Source organism: Schistocerca americana, chromosome 4, assembly GCF_021461395.2.
Source record: "Schistocerca americana isolate TAMUIC-IGC-003095 chromosome 4, iqSchAmer2.1, whole genome shotgun sequence".
NCBI lineage: Eukaryota > Metazoa > Arthropoda > Insecta > Orthoptera > Acrididae > Schistocerca > Schistocerca americana.
Genome location: NC_060122.1, coordinates 370,848,720 through 370,862,524, shown reverse-complemented (window position 1 = coordinate 370,862,524; position 13,805 = coordinate 370,848,720).

The following is a 13,805-nucleotide window of genomic DNA, read 5'->3' as shown; positions in this document are numbered from 1 at the left end:
ATAACCAGAATATGAAATGGTGAGCACACGAACATACGGTGAACATACTAGACGTGACAGCAGAAAATGAGCAATACCATTACCATCACCAGGAAATAACAGTAATCGGGCGTGACTAGAGGAAGAAGGAAATGAACTGCCAGTGTGCCACAGTAATAATATTAGCAACTTAAACACTAACATGAACAGAAATAGGAAAGAGGAAGTAGACACTGAAACAAGCTTACACAAACAGCATATCCGTAATCTATTTTTAAGGTAAGAAAGCAGAAATTAAAGATGATTTGTTCACTGAAGAGAAAGAAACAATACACAAGGTAAGTGAAATTATTCAAGCAACAATAGAGGTAAAGGTGGGAAACGTAGATATACTGGTTGTTTTGGATACAGGCACTTCAACAAGCCTGATGTCAACCAGCTTGTTTAAAGAGATAGCGCGGGAAGTAAATGTACCTACACTACCAGTAGAGAACTGTAAGATCATAACGGCAATGGGAAGTAAATGTAAAGTTATAAAATTACAGGCCAGCATACCCATTAGCATATGTGGTGTAATTTTGCAGTGTACTTTCTTGTTGGTAGACAAACTTATAGTGAACTGTATACTTTATGGATGTGTTCAGAGGGTATGGGGTAAAAATAGACATCGGCAGTGGGGAATGTCAATTTCATGTAGGAGAATGCATACTGACAGTAAACTTAATAAGAACTACAACAATAAGTCAGACTAGACAGACACCTGACATTAATGTTAAACTTATCTACCCTCAAATCTGAATGATAAATGAAATAGAAGACGATGTTGACAGAGAGTTCCACGATGAGCAAACAGTACGCAGTAAAATAAGTAAATCCACTGGTCTTAACAATGAACAGTGATGTGAACTTACAAAATCACTTTTTAAGTATCATAGCATTTTTCATAAGCAACACAGTATTATTAAGGGATATGAATATAAAATGGAAGTGTACCCATACGAAACTTATTGTAGAACATCATATGAAATTCCTTGGGCAAAGAAAGAGGCAGTAAGACAAGAAATAGAGTGTTTGATTAGATGGAATGTTATTGAAACATTGCTCTCACCTTATTGCAGTCTGATTCTCACAGTTGGTAAAACTGACAGAACAGTGCGGTTGGTGTTAGATCAAGAGAAATAAAAAAAATCACCATTCCTATAAGAACAAGACCAGAGAATTTAGAAGATCAGTTAATAAAGTTTAATGGTGTTAGGTACTTAATGTACCTGAATTTAAAGACTTCAAACTGACAAATTTTATTATATGAAGAGAGTAGAAAGTATACAGCTTTCATAAATCCCGGAAGGAGTAACCATTTTAGGTTGTTACCTTTTGGATTAAACGTAAGTGCTGGTGTATTTATTGAAGCATTAGACAGAGTACTTGGACCAGAATTACACTCTATGTTGATGACCTATTACTTGCAACCCAAACATGTGATGAACATGTAAGTGTTTTGGAAAAGGTTTTTCAAAAATTTGATGAATACGATGTCACAGTTAACTTTAAAAAGTCCAAATTCGGAAAATACAAAATAAAATTCTTAGGGCATATCATTTCACCAGTAGGAATTGTACCTGACCCCAGCAAATTAAATGTGATACTCAATTTCCCAACACCCTACACAAGGAAACAATTAAAAGGTTTCCTGGGACTTGCTCATTTTTTAAGAAATTTCTGCCACAGCAATTGTTGAACAGTACTTCACTATTAAACTTACTGCGTAAAAACCACACTTGGTTGTGCACTAAAGAATTTGAAAATGATTTTCAACAGATTAAGCAGGTGCTTATTAACACAGCTATCCTTAAACATCCAGATATAGAGTTGGATTTCTGTTTAAGCACAGATGCTTGCTTTCAGGCGCTCAGTGCATGCCTGTTTCAAATAATAACAAAGAACGGTAAAGAAGAAGTCGATATGATCAGTTTTGTTAGTAGAACCCTCACAGAATGTGAAAGATCTTATTCTGTAACTGAGTTAGAAGTGTTAGTGGTAGTTTGGGCGTTTCGCAAATTTCAATGCTACCTTTGGGGAAAACACTAAAGTTTACTGTGACCATCAAGTTTTGTCCTTTCTTCTTACGTGCAAATTGTTACATAAGATAAAGGTGAGGTGGTGCATGTATGTTCAAGAGTTTGACTTTGAAATAGTGTACATAAAAGAGCAACAGAATGTTTTGGCAGATGCACTTCACAGTTACCCCAAGGCCTCATCGATTTCCATGAGTTAGAAGAACAAACATCAAATTTCAGGACACTTAATAAATGACAGAACTTTTAAAACATATTATATCAAAATGTGCAAAAACATGTAACGCTTGCAGGAAGAAGACCCGAGGTGGACCAAGGTAATAAAAAATTTGCACTCTAGAAAACACGAACATTTAGAGCTGTATTACATTATACATAATGGTGTACTTTTTCATAAAAGAGATTGACAAATGGATAAGTGGTGTGTGAGCATACCTCAGGAATATGGGGACAATGTAGTTCAACACACGCACCGCACATGGGGACACTATGGTGTGCTAAAGCGTGCTGCCAAAATTTCTACGTATTGTGATTTTCCTAATATGAAGCGATGTATAGAGCAAGCTGTGTGATTTGTCAAAAGGTCATGCAACAGAATAGGACATGTCTTAATGTACTACACCCAATAATACCAAAGCAACCAAGGGATCTTGTATCTATTGACATCGCAGGACCTTATTCCCAAGCCCGCAGTGGGGTCAAATACATCGTAGCCCTGTATTATGTTTTTAGTAAGTATCTCCAGCTAGACACAGTCAAAACACTTAGGTCTGTACCAATTATAAGACAGATTGTAGAAGATTACGTACCACACATCAAATTTTACAAGTGACCAACGGAAATCATTTTTGAAATCACAAAACATACATCATATTTTAGTATCCAAATTCCATCTGGAAGCAAGTCCAGTTGAATGACACTTTCATGAATTTAATAGATTTATGCAGATATATATGCCACAGAATCAAAAGAAATGGATAGAATACCTGGGTCTGTTTCAGTGTATAGTAAATTACCTACCACACACATCAGCAGGGTACACACTGGCCGAACTTATGTTTGAAAAAGTGGAACTAGATGAATGGGCAAAACCAATACCTAAATTAGGGCACAAAGATGTAGCCTTAGATGAGAAAGTATGATGAGCGCTAATATTGGATGAGCTATCTCAAACAATGAAAGGAATTTACGATAGGAAATTGAAAAAGTGACAGCATTGTGGATTGGACAAGAGGTACTACTAAGAACTCATCCAAAATCATTGAAGTTAAAAGCATTGAATAAAAATAGCAATTGTTATATGTTGGTCCATATATCATTGTTGACAAGCCACGTCCTGGGTGCTAATTGATAGGAAATATAAAAAAAATGGTAAAATAAAAGACATATATACACATAAAGATTTGCAGAAATTTGTTAAATGAAAATTCAAGTCTCATTCTTTCCTTATCTGTCATATCAATAAACCACATGAAGGCAGGAGGTCTGTCACTCTTTGACAAATAAACTGATTGGCACTCGTTTCCTCTCCAGCTGCAGGTACAATACTTATATTTCTGGTACCCTCTACATCTTCAACTACCCTGTCTAACCAATAAGGAATGTTAAATTTTCTTCTACTATCTAATGTGCAAAGAATGACATGCAACCTAGTGAATAGAAATTTTCCTTGTATTTTGATATAATCCTTTCTTAAGGCTTAAACATCTATAGAAGCAAAGGAAACCTTTTGATATTTCTTAAGGAAGCACGGAATATACAACAAGAACTAAAACAACTTCACATAATACTGAACGAGTGCAAAGCATTAAATGATGTAGTCATACTACCTCATGCACAAAAACTTGAATATGAGTGATGGAAAAGGAAGGAATTCTCAGCACATGAGATGTGAGCGAGACCCATGAGCGGTGAAATGTATTGAGATGTACAGCTGTGCCTAAAGCTGAGTGTACAGCAACAACTATATGATTGTAGGGGCAGAGTAGGCATAATGCAAAGTCAAGGCCAGTGTCCCTTTAAGAACAGCCGGCTACAGCCAAGATGTACAAAGACACACCACGCACTGCTAGGGAAACCATTTTGGAATTTAAGCGAATTGGCATCCATGGTGTGCAGCCAACTGGACAAAATAGAAGTGATATGAAATGGAGTACCTGTCAGCCGATTACTATAATGTAAATCAGCTACACAGACAAAATGAGTAAAGACATTTACGTCCAAGTTGGAGACTGTACTGTAAAGAGCACTAATTTTAAGTCTATATCATTAGGTTCAGAATACGTAGTTTTAAGAAAAGGAGGGCATTGATGCAAGTAAACCATTAGGAGCGTAGAATATGCTAATTTTTTTAACTTAACATAGCTACTGAATGTACATAGTTAGAAATAAGTACAAAAATTCAAAGTAGAAAAGAATATATGCAAGAAATGGCCTATCCCAATGTATACAAAAGGATCAAGACAAGTTTGAAAGAGAAGTAATAACATATACACTTAAAAGAAGGCAATTAGCACAGAAGTTAAGAACTAAGTGACTTACATATAGCACACAAGTAATTGATGATAAAGGTAGAATGAAATACACACATAGATGTAAACTATCAAATAACATATCATACAAGATTTAGTGAGAGGAGCAGTTGTGCACTTATAGAACTACACTTCCTTACAGACAACATTAGAAGTAGTGAGCTTAATGTACATGGAGAATACATACCCACAAATTTGTTATTACAGAACTCACTTATGTTAGTTGCTATTAATTACACAGTACCTTATAGGAAAAGCATAAGCAGCAAAATAAAACTGTAGACATGAATCGTACATCACACTGGAGATAAGCTAAGTAAATATGAAACACAAACCAATACACACACAACGTAATTACATGAACTTTGACAAAATAATTGAGGGAAGTATTGTATGTTTAAAAACAATATGGAGAAATAAATGAAATTTCACTGCTGGATAATACTTGGAAGTAGAGAGAGTGTGAAAGATTGTAGATTCAACTGGAGGTATTAATTAGTTAATCTATGTTTGTGGTGATATATCACACATGGAGCGAAACTAGGAAGAGACTGAAAGTGTATTAGAGGAATAAGAGTTTATTTATAGTTGTGGGAAGAAATAAATAGGGTGGTGGTGCCATTGTGAGCACCCCACAGGTAGTATATGGATATAAATGAAGATTTATGTGGAAGATTTTTAATGAATAATTATGTGGGTATATGGCGATGAACATGAAGGTGAATATTACAGGGATATCTGGGAAAGTGCCATGAAAGTGACGTAAGAAAGAATAGATTATATAGTTTTAAGTCTTAGAATGAATGATTGTATGAGTGTGGAAAGCGAAGTATGATGATACACGTATGGTAAATAATTGTGAAAACGAACATCTTGAAGAAGCAGTGAAGAGTGAAGAAGAAACAATGAAGCCAATAGTACAAAGGAACATGGTATATTTAATGTAAAATGGAGCACAGTAATTTGCACACATATATCAGAATGAAAAACAACTTAATATGAAAACTATTTCCTTAGCGACCAACTGTCACAGCTTGAGCAACCACAAGGTGAATATAAATTAAAATATGATATACAGTTCATACAAGGGATGATGACCCCCCCCCCCCCATGAACCATGGACCTTGCTGTTGGTGGGGAGGCCTGTGTGCCTCAATGATACAGATAGCCGTACCATAGGTGCAACCACAACCGAGCGGTATCTGTTGAGAGGCCAGACAAACGTGTGGTTCCTGAAGACGGGCAGCAGCCTTTTCAGGAGTTGCAGGGGCAACAGTCTGGATCATTGACTGACCTGGCCTTGTAACACTAACCGAAATGGCCTTGCTGTGCTGGTACTGCAAACGTCTGAAAGCAAGGGGAAACTACAGCCATAATTTTTCCCGAGGGCATGCAGCTTTACTGTATGATTAAATGATGATGGCGTCCTCTTGGGTAAAATATTCTGGGAGTAAAATAGTCCCCCATTTGGATCTCCGGGCGGGGACTACTCAAGAGGACGTTGTTATCAGGAGAAAGAAAATTGGCGTTCTACGGATCGGAGCTTGGAATGTCAGATCCCATAATTGGGCAGGTAGGTTAGAAAATTTAAAAAGGGAAATGGATACGTTAAACTTGGATATAGTGGGAATTAGTGTAGTTTGGTAGCAGGAGCAACAAGACTTTTGGTCAGGTGAATACAGGGTTATAAATACAAAATCAAATAGGAGTAATGTAGGAGTAGGTTTAATAATGAATAAAAAAAATAGGAGTGCGGGTAAGCTACTACAAACAGCATAGTGAACGCATTATTGTGGCCAAGACAGACACGAAGCCCACACCTACTACAGTAGTACAAGTTTATATGCCAACTAGCTCTGCAGATGATGAAGAAATTGACGAAATCTATGATGAGATAAAAGAAATTATTCAGGTAGTGAAGGGAGACGAAAATTTAATAGTCATGGGTGACTGGAATTCGATAGCAGGAAAAGGGAGAGAAGGAAACATAGTAGGTGAATATGGATTGGGGCTAAGAAATGCAAGAGGAAGCCGCCTGGTAGAATTTTGCACAGAGCATAACTTAATCATAGCTAACACTTGGTTCAAGAATCATGAAAGAAGGTTGTATACATGGAAAAATCCTGGAGATACTAAAAGGTTTCAGATAGATTATATAATGATAAGACAGAGATTTAGGAACCAGATTTTAAACTGTAATACATTTCCAGTGGCAGATGTGGACTCTGACCACAATCTATTGGTTATGAACTGTAGATTAAAACTGAAGAAACTGCAAAAAGGTGGGAATTTAAGGAGATGGGACCTGGATAAACTGAGAGAACCAGAGGTTGTCAGAGTTTCAGGGAGAGCACAAGGGAACAACTGACAGGAATGGGGGAAAGAAATACAGTAGAAGAAGAATGGGTAGCTCTGAGGGATGAAGTAGTGAAGGCAGCAGAGAATCAAGAAGGTAAAAAGACGAGGGCTAGTAGAAATCCTTGGTTAACAGAAGAGATACTGAATTTCATTGATGAAAGGAGAAAGTACAAAAATGCAGTAAGTGAAGCAGGAAAAAAGGAATACAAACGTCTCAGAAATGAGATCGACAGGGAGTGCAAAATGGCTAAGCAGGGATGGCTAGAGGACAAATTTAAGGATGTAGAGGCTTATCTCACCGGAGAAAAGAGAACCACTTGCACGAAATCAAGAGCTCAGTTGGAAACCCAGTTCTAAGCAAAGAAGAGAAAGAAGAAAGGTGGAAGGAGTATATAGAGGGTCTATACAGGGGTGATGTTCTTGAGGACAATATTATGGAAATGGAAGAGGAGGTAGATGAAGATGAAATGGGAGATATGATACTGGGTGAAGAGTTTGACAAAGCACTGAAAGACCTAAGTTGAAACAAGGCCCCGGGAGTAGAAAACATTCCATTAGAACTACTGACAGCCTTGGGGGAGCCAGTCCTGAAAAAATTCTACCATCTGGTGAGCAAGATGTATGAGACAGGCGAAATATCCGAAGAAAGCAGGTGTTGACAGATAAGAAAATTGCTGAACTATCAGTCACAGCTGCAAAATACTAACATGAATTCTTTACAGATAAATGGAAAAACTGGTAGAAGCCGACCTCGGGGAAGATCAGTTTGGATTCCATAGAAATGTTGGAACACGTGCGGCAATACTGACCCTACGACTTATCTTAGAAGAAAGATTAAGGAAAGGCAAACCTATGTTTCTAGCATTTGTAGACTTAGAGAAAGCTTTTGACAATGTTGACTGGAATACTCTCTTTCAAATTCTGGAGGTGGCAGGGGTAAAATACAGGGAGCGAAAGGCTATTTACAATTTGTACAGAAAGCGGATGGCAGTTATAAGAGTCGAGGGACATAAAAGGGAAGCAGTGGTCGGGAAGGGAGTGAGACAGGGTTGTAGGCTCTCCCCGATGCTATTCAATCTGTATATTGAGCAAGCAGTAAAGGAAACAAAAGAAAAGTTCGGAATAGGTATTAAAATCCATGGAGAAGAAATAAAAACTTTGAGGTTCGCCAATGACATTGTAATTCTGTCAAAAAAATGGTTCAAATGGCTCTGAGCACTATGGAACTCAACTGCTGAGGTCATTAGTCCCCTAGAACTTAGAACTAGTTAAACCTAACTAACCTAAGGACATCACAAACATCCATGCCCGAGGCAGGATTCGAACCTGCGACCGTAGCGGTCCTGCGGTTCCAGACTGCAGCGCCTTTAACCGCACGGTCACTTCGGCCGGCTAATTCTGTCAGAGACAGCAAAAGACTTGGAAGAGCAGTTGAACGGAATGGACAGTGTCTTGAAAGGAGGATACCAGATGAACATCAACAAAAGCAAAACAAGGATAATGGAATGTAGTCGAATTAAGTCGGGTGATGCTGAGGGAATTAGATTAGGAAATGAGACACTTAAAGTAGTAAAGGAGTTTTGCTGTTTGGGGAGCAAAATAACTGATGATGGTCAAAGTAGAGAGGATATAAAATGTAGACTGGCAATGGCAAGGAAAGCGATTCTGAAGAAGAGAAATTTGTTAACATCAAGTATAGATTTAAGTGTCAGGACGTCGTTTCTGCAAGTATTTGTATGGAGTGTAGCCATGTATGGAAGTGAAACATGGACAGTAAATAGTTTAGATAAGAAGAGAATAGAAGCTTTCAAAATGTGGTGCTACAGAAAAATGCTGAAGATTAGATGGGTAGATCACATAACTAATGAGGAGGTACTGAATAGAATTGGGGAGAAGAGGAGTTTGTGGCACAACTTGACTAGGAGGCATTAAGGGATCACCAATTTAGTATTGGAGGGCAGCATTGAGGGTAAAAATTGTAGAGGGAGACCAAGAGACGAATACATTAAGCAGATTCGAAGGATGTAGGCTGCAGTAGGTACTGGGAGATGAAGAAGCTTGCACAGAATAGAGTAGCCTGGAGAGCTGCATCAAACCAGTCTCAGGACTGAAGACCACAACAACAAGGGATGAACGCAAAATGTAGCGAAATAATATTTTGTATACATGCAGAAGCAAAAGCAGTACATTTAACATAAGCACCTTCTTCTTTAGTGGGAATGAATTAAGAGAGGAATTACACATGACAAAAATACAGTAAAATTACTGGTCACACGTTGTGAAGGTAAACATGTATATGTCATTGCACCAAAAACACAGATATGCAGCTTGAAATATGTGTACATGAATGTGAAATATTACGATGATTAACAAGCAGTACGAAGTCAGGATTGTCAAGGGATGAAACATTCCCCATACTTGCTCACAAACAAGCACTCATAAATATTGTATATAGTGTGAAGGTTTAGCAAACACCAAGGGTAGAATAAGTACATTTATGATGCACTGTAAGTGCAATCCTAGAAGTAGCTTGATCTCTGAAGGAGATCCTAGCAAATCCTATTTCCTTCCGTGTAGTGAGTAGTGCTGGAATGTATTTTCTATGGGTAGTTGTGAAGGCAAAAATGCGCAGGAGGTCAGTCCTACATGACAAGAAAGGAAAAATACAAATATTCAAAATAAATGCAAGATTCCTTCTAATTTACATATTAGTGTCTAAGATGGTGCCTATCATGGAGTCCATATATGAAATATGAATGAATTGTACATTCATTTGTCAACTTTATTATTGTCAATGACTACGTAAAATGTCTGTACTATTGTCAATTTTATGTGAAGCTTTATTCTTGAAGGAGAGCCATTTATGTATGTAAGTGTAGTGCAATGTGATGGATGAGTGAAATAGTCACATGTGTGAAGTGATACAAAATTAGTAAGGCCTGATAATGATGGAAATATTGGCTGAGTCATGATAAGAGTAAATGCTACAGGCTAGTGAAGTGAATACAGTGATTGTGATGCACGTGCGACGTAGAAATCAGAAGAAATCCATATAATCAGTAACTGATGTGTGAGGACCGCCGAACAACAATGCGCAATGGAAGACAATGCTGAATCCTGCACTGTGGTCCTTACCTTCTATTTCACTGGCAGAAAACTCCGTCTAGGTGCTAGATGGTGTAATGGTGTTCTTTGGGTTGAGCATTGGATCTGAATCCACCGCATCCAGTCTCCGGACTGGAGGGCATGCACAAGACCAACTTCATATGCATGGAGTGACATTACAATGGATTTGCAGGCAGTGCTAGTGCCCATGTGGCACTTGGTTCACTGGCGATTCTGAGAAGGTGTCCTTTCGGCTCACTCTATCTCATTGTTCACTCTATTTATTGCCAGCAGCTTATTGATTAATGTGCCTGTCACAATGACACATGCTCTTTAACTACTTCTATACAGGTTCTAATTTTTCAGTGATTAAAAAACAAGAATCAGTCAAGCTTTTACAGAAAGTTCAGATGTGTATCTATTTAAAAATGCAAGATAAAGTTTTTTTCATTGTTTCGAAAGATATAATGAAATTATTTCTTTAGTGCAGTTGTCCATGTACATATATTTCTGAAGCACAGATATTGCTCTGTGATGAGATCTGCTGTCGCCTTAATGCCTGGGTGTACGAGATCATCAGTAGCTGAGAAAACCGTCCTTTGTAGAGGAGCTGAAACAAGGGGATAGATATTACCAGTCGAGATTTCACACAGCATCAGACAGGAGGAACGAGGAAGGGGGTGGGACACCAAGGTCAGAGCTGAATTAGAGCGCTGTTGCAGGTTTTGAATTTCTGGATCATCTACTTGCCAGATGAGGGTGGGGGGTGGGAAGTTTAGATAGAGGTTGGGGGGTGGGGGGTTGGAAGTTTAGTTAGAGGTTGGGGGGTGGGGGGTTAGATTAGGATATTGTTAAGGAACAAGGTAGGTTAAAGAAAACAGAGTCAATGAACCTTTGCCAAGTTTGAGCCAAGTTCTTGAAATTGTAAGACATAAAGCAGTACTCAAATAAGCTGAACAGCATAATAATTGCTGTTCTAGGGATATTATCTTTGCACTGAAGTAGTTGGGCAAAGGCCTGATTTGGGGGATGGGGTAATTGTCCATAATGGTATGGGTGTTGAGTTTCCTGGAGGGAGAGGGGGGGAGGACATGTTAGGCATTCAATGATAATCAATTTTGTGGTAGCATTCATGGGTTGTGCAGAAGGGATCAAAATCAGGTCGCTAATGGGGCCAGTATGGTCATGAAGGTGGCTGGCAAAGCATATGAATCAATGTCATCATTTAGGATGCTGTGTATGTCAAGAATGTTATCCACTGGGGCAAACCATGTCTTCAGATTTTCCTTCCATAGCTGTGGTAACCTGGGGACTCCGCCCACTGGGATATGCTGAATACAAATTGGTTGGCTCAGTCTATGATGGAAGAGGGGCAGTGATGTGTCTGTTTGTGATGGTACCTCCACAACAGTGGTCATGAAATCTTAATTGAGAATGCCATGCAAGGAAGTAGGTCAGGTCTGTGTAGGCTGACACTGAATACTAGTAACACACAAAAATAGTAAGTTGCGAACAAAAAAGAATTCTTGATCACCAATGTGGATATGTATCCATATACTACCTGGAGATAAGAGAAGTAGCCCCACAACAAGAAACAATGTGGACTTAACTGTCTAAATAAATTGTATATGCGAGAGCACAAATATAAATCTGAACAGCGTAGCACATAACATAAGTCCAAATATCTTCGTATTCATCTTCACACAGGCTTGCTGGACTATCGACAGTCATGACAGATATGGCCAAAAATGAAAATATAACCATCTCATGTGGCCTGCACAGAAAAAAGTAGCATGGAGAGGTGCATCAAACCAGTCTTCAAACTGAGCACAACGGCGATGACAGTGACAACAACAACAACAACTACTACTTTGTCATCATGTGGCTATGTTATGGGACTTAAAATGTGAAACAGTCAAATATTTTAAACCAATAATTTTCCTGCAATTGTGTGAGAACAATTGTACAGCAAAAAATATGTGAATCCAAAATATGTGACATTTTAATCTTTATGCTGCACACCACACACCACACACAAAATATTTACTTGGGTGCCTGGTGGCAAACCTATTATTGGTGCTTACATTACAATATGCTACCATTGTTGCGATGAGATGTCACTCCAAACGTCAGTTCAATGTGGACTATGACCACACAATACTCATGCCTCCAGACAACTTTCCTTCCGTGCAATACTTACATTGGATACGTTACATGAAAATGATGAAATTCAATTACATAAAGTTGTTCTCTGAAACTTGAACAACACTACAAGGTGGCCTGTAAACAAAATATGTAACACCACACAAGTCATCTGGCTGTAGATACTTACAGCTACCTGTGTGAAACTTGGCAGAGATGCTAGTACCATACTTAAATAAAACTTGGCTTTCACAAAACCATACGAACAAATATATTTTGGTCAACTACTTTTCTACAGCGTGTATCAGGTTTTGAATGATGAGTGCTGTGCTGAAGGGTCTGTAACAGCTGCAAATACAACAGTTTGGGAGGTAGGGAACTTTCTTGGTCTTATTACAGTGACCTATTGGAAGTCGGAGCAAAAATACTTGTGCCACCATACAAGTACACACATGCTGCTGTGCAGTAGTGTCTTATAAATAAAATGCATTCATAGGTGACACAGCAGAAAAATGACATCAGATACCACAAAACTGAATTTTAGTTTTTGTAACAACTTGCTTGTTGGGAGTTTCGACAAGGTACAACATATTGAAAATTCATCAGTGAAGACATTTTTCGTTACACAGGAGAAACAGTTTCATTCCTCTTATTTACAATTTTATTTTTATCTTGAACTACTTGTATCTTTTCACAATAAAATATGTATCACATTCACAGATATATAAACTCTGAGAATGTTCATATATTTTTTCAATCCAAATGTGTTGGTGCTTCTGTTTTTTTCCACAGGATTAAGCAAAAAAATAATAGAGAGGTTTAACATTTTTAAAAAAAATTTACTAACATTTGAAATGCATCATGTCATATACATATCCCAAAAACTAAGTTTTGCTTGTTTTGCACTGAGAATAATTTCTAGTTTGCAACACAGAGGGTGCAAGATAGCGTATTTTGCTCATTTCCATTCTATTACATCTTATTGAATAATGTTCTGGGGTTTAACAAAAACTCACCCAAGGCGTTTTTTAAATCATAGAAAAGGGCCCTCAGAGTTATTACACATTGCTCTCAACAAACACACTGTAGGCCCTTATTCATGCAGTTAATAATACTTATAGTACCACCTTTGTACATATTCAAAAGTGTACGGTATACAAGAATACACTTGAGTAGTTAACATATAATTTCAGATTTCCACATTACATCTGCATGTAGAAAGAGCAAGAAAAACAGAAACTCTAAAACATTTGAGCTATTATGAAATAAAACTGTACAATGCTCTGCCAATTTGCATCAAGAGAATCAAAGATGAGGAAAAATTTAAGTCATAATTCAAAAATTACCTGTTAAATAATTGGTTCTATGACATACAGGAATATTTTGATCCCCTAAACACTAACAAATAATTTTATTTTCTTTATTGTCATTTGAATCATCCTGTTATCACTGTAAAATTTATAGTTTGTTTGTATACTCTATTTGCTCTAAATGATGCAATAAATGTGTTTCTTACAGTGCACTGCATGTATATCAACTCTTTATTTACTTGTTCAGAGAGCAGATCTAAGGGCAATGCATTAGTTGATTCTATAAGTTTTTAAATACAGTTTAC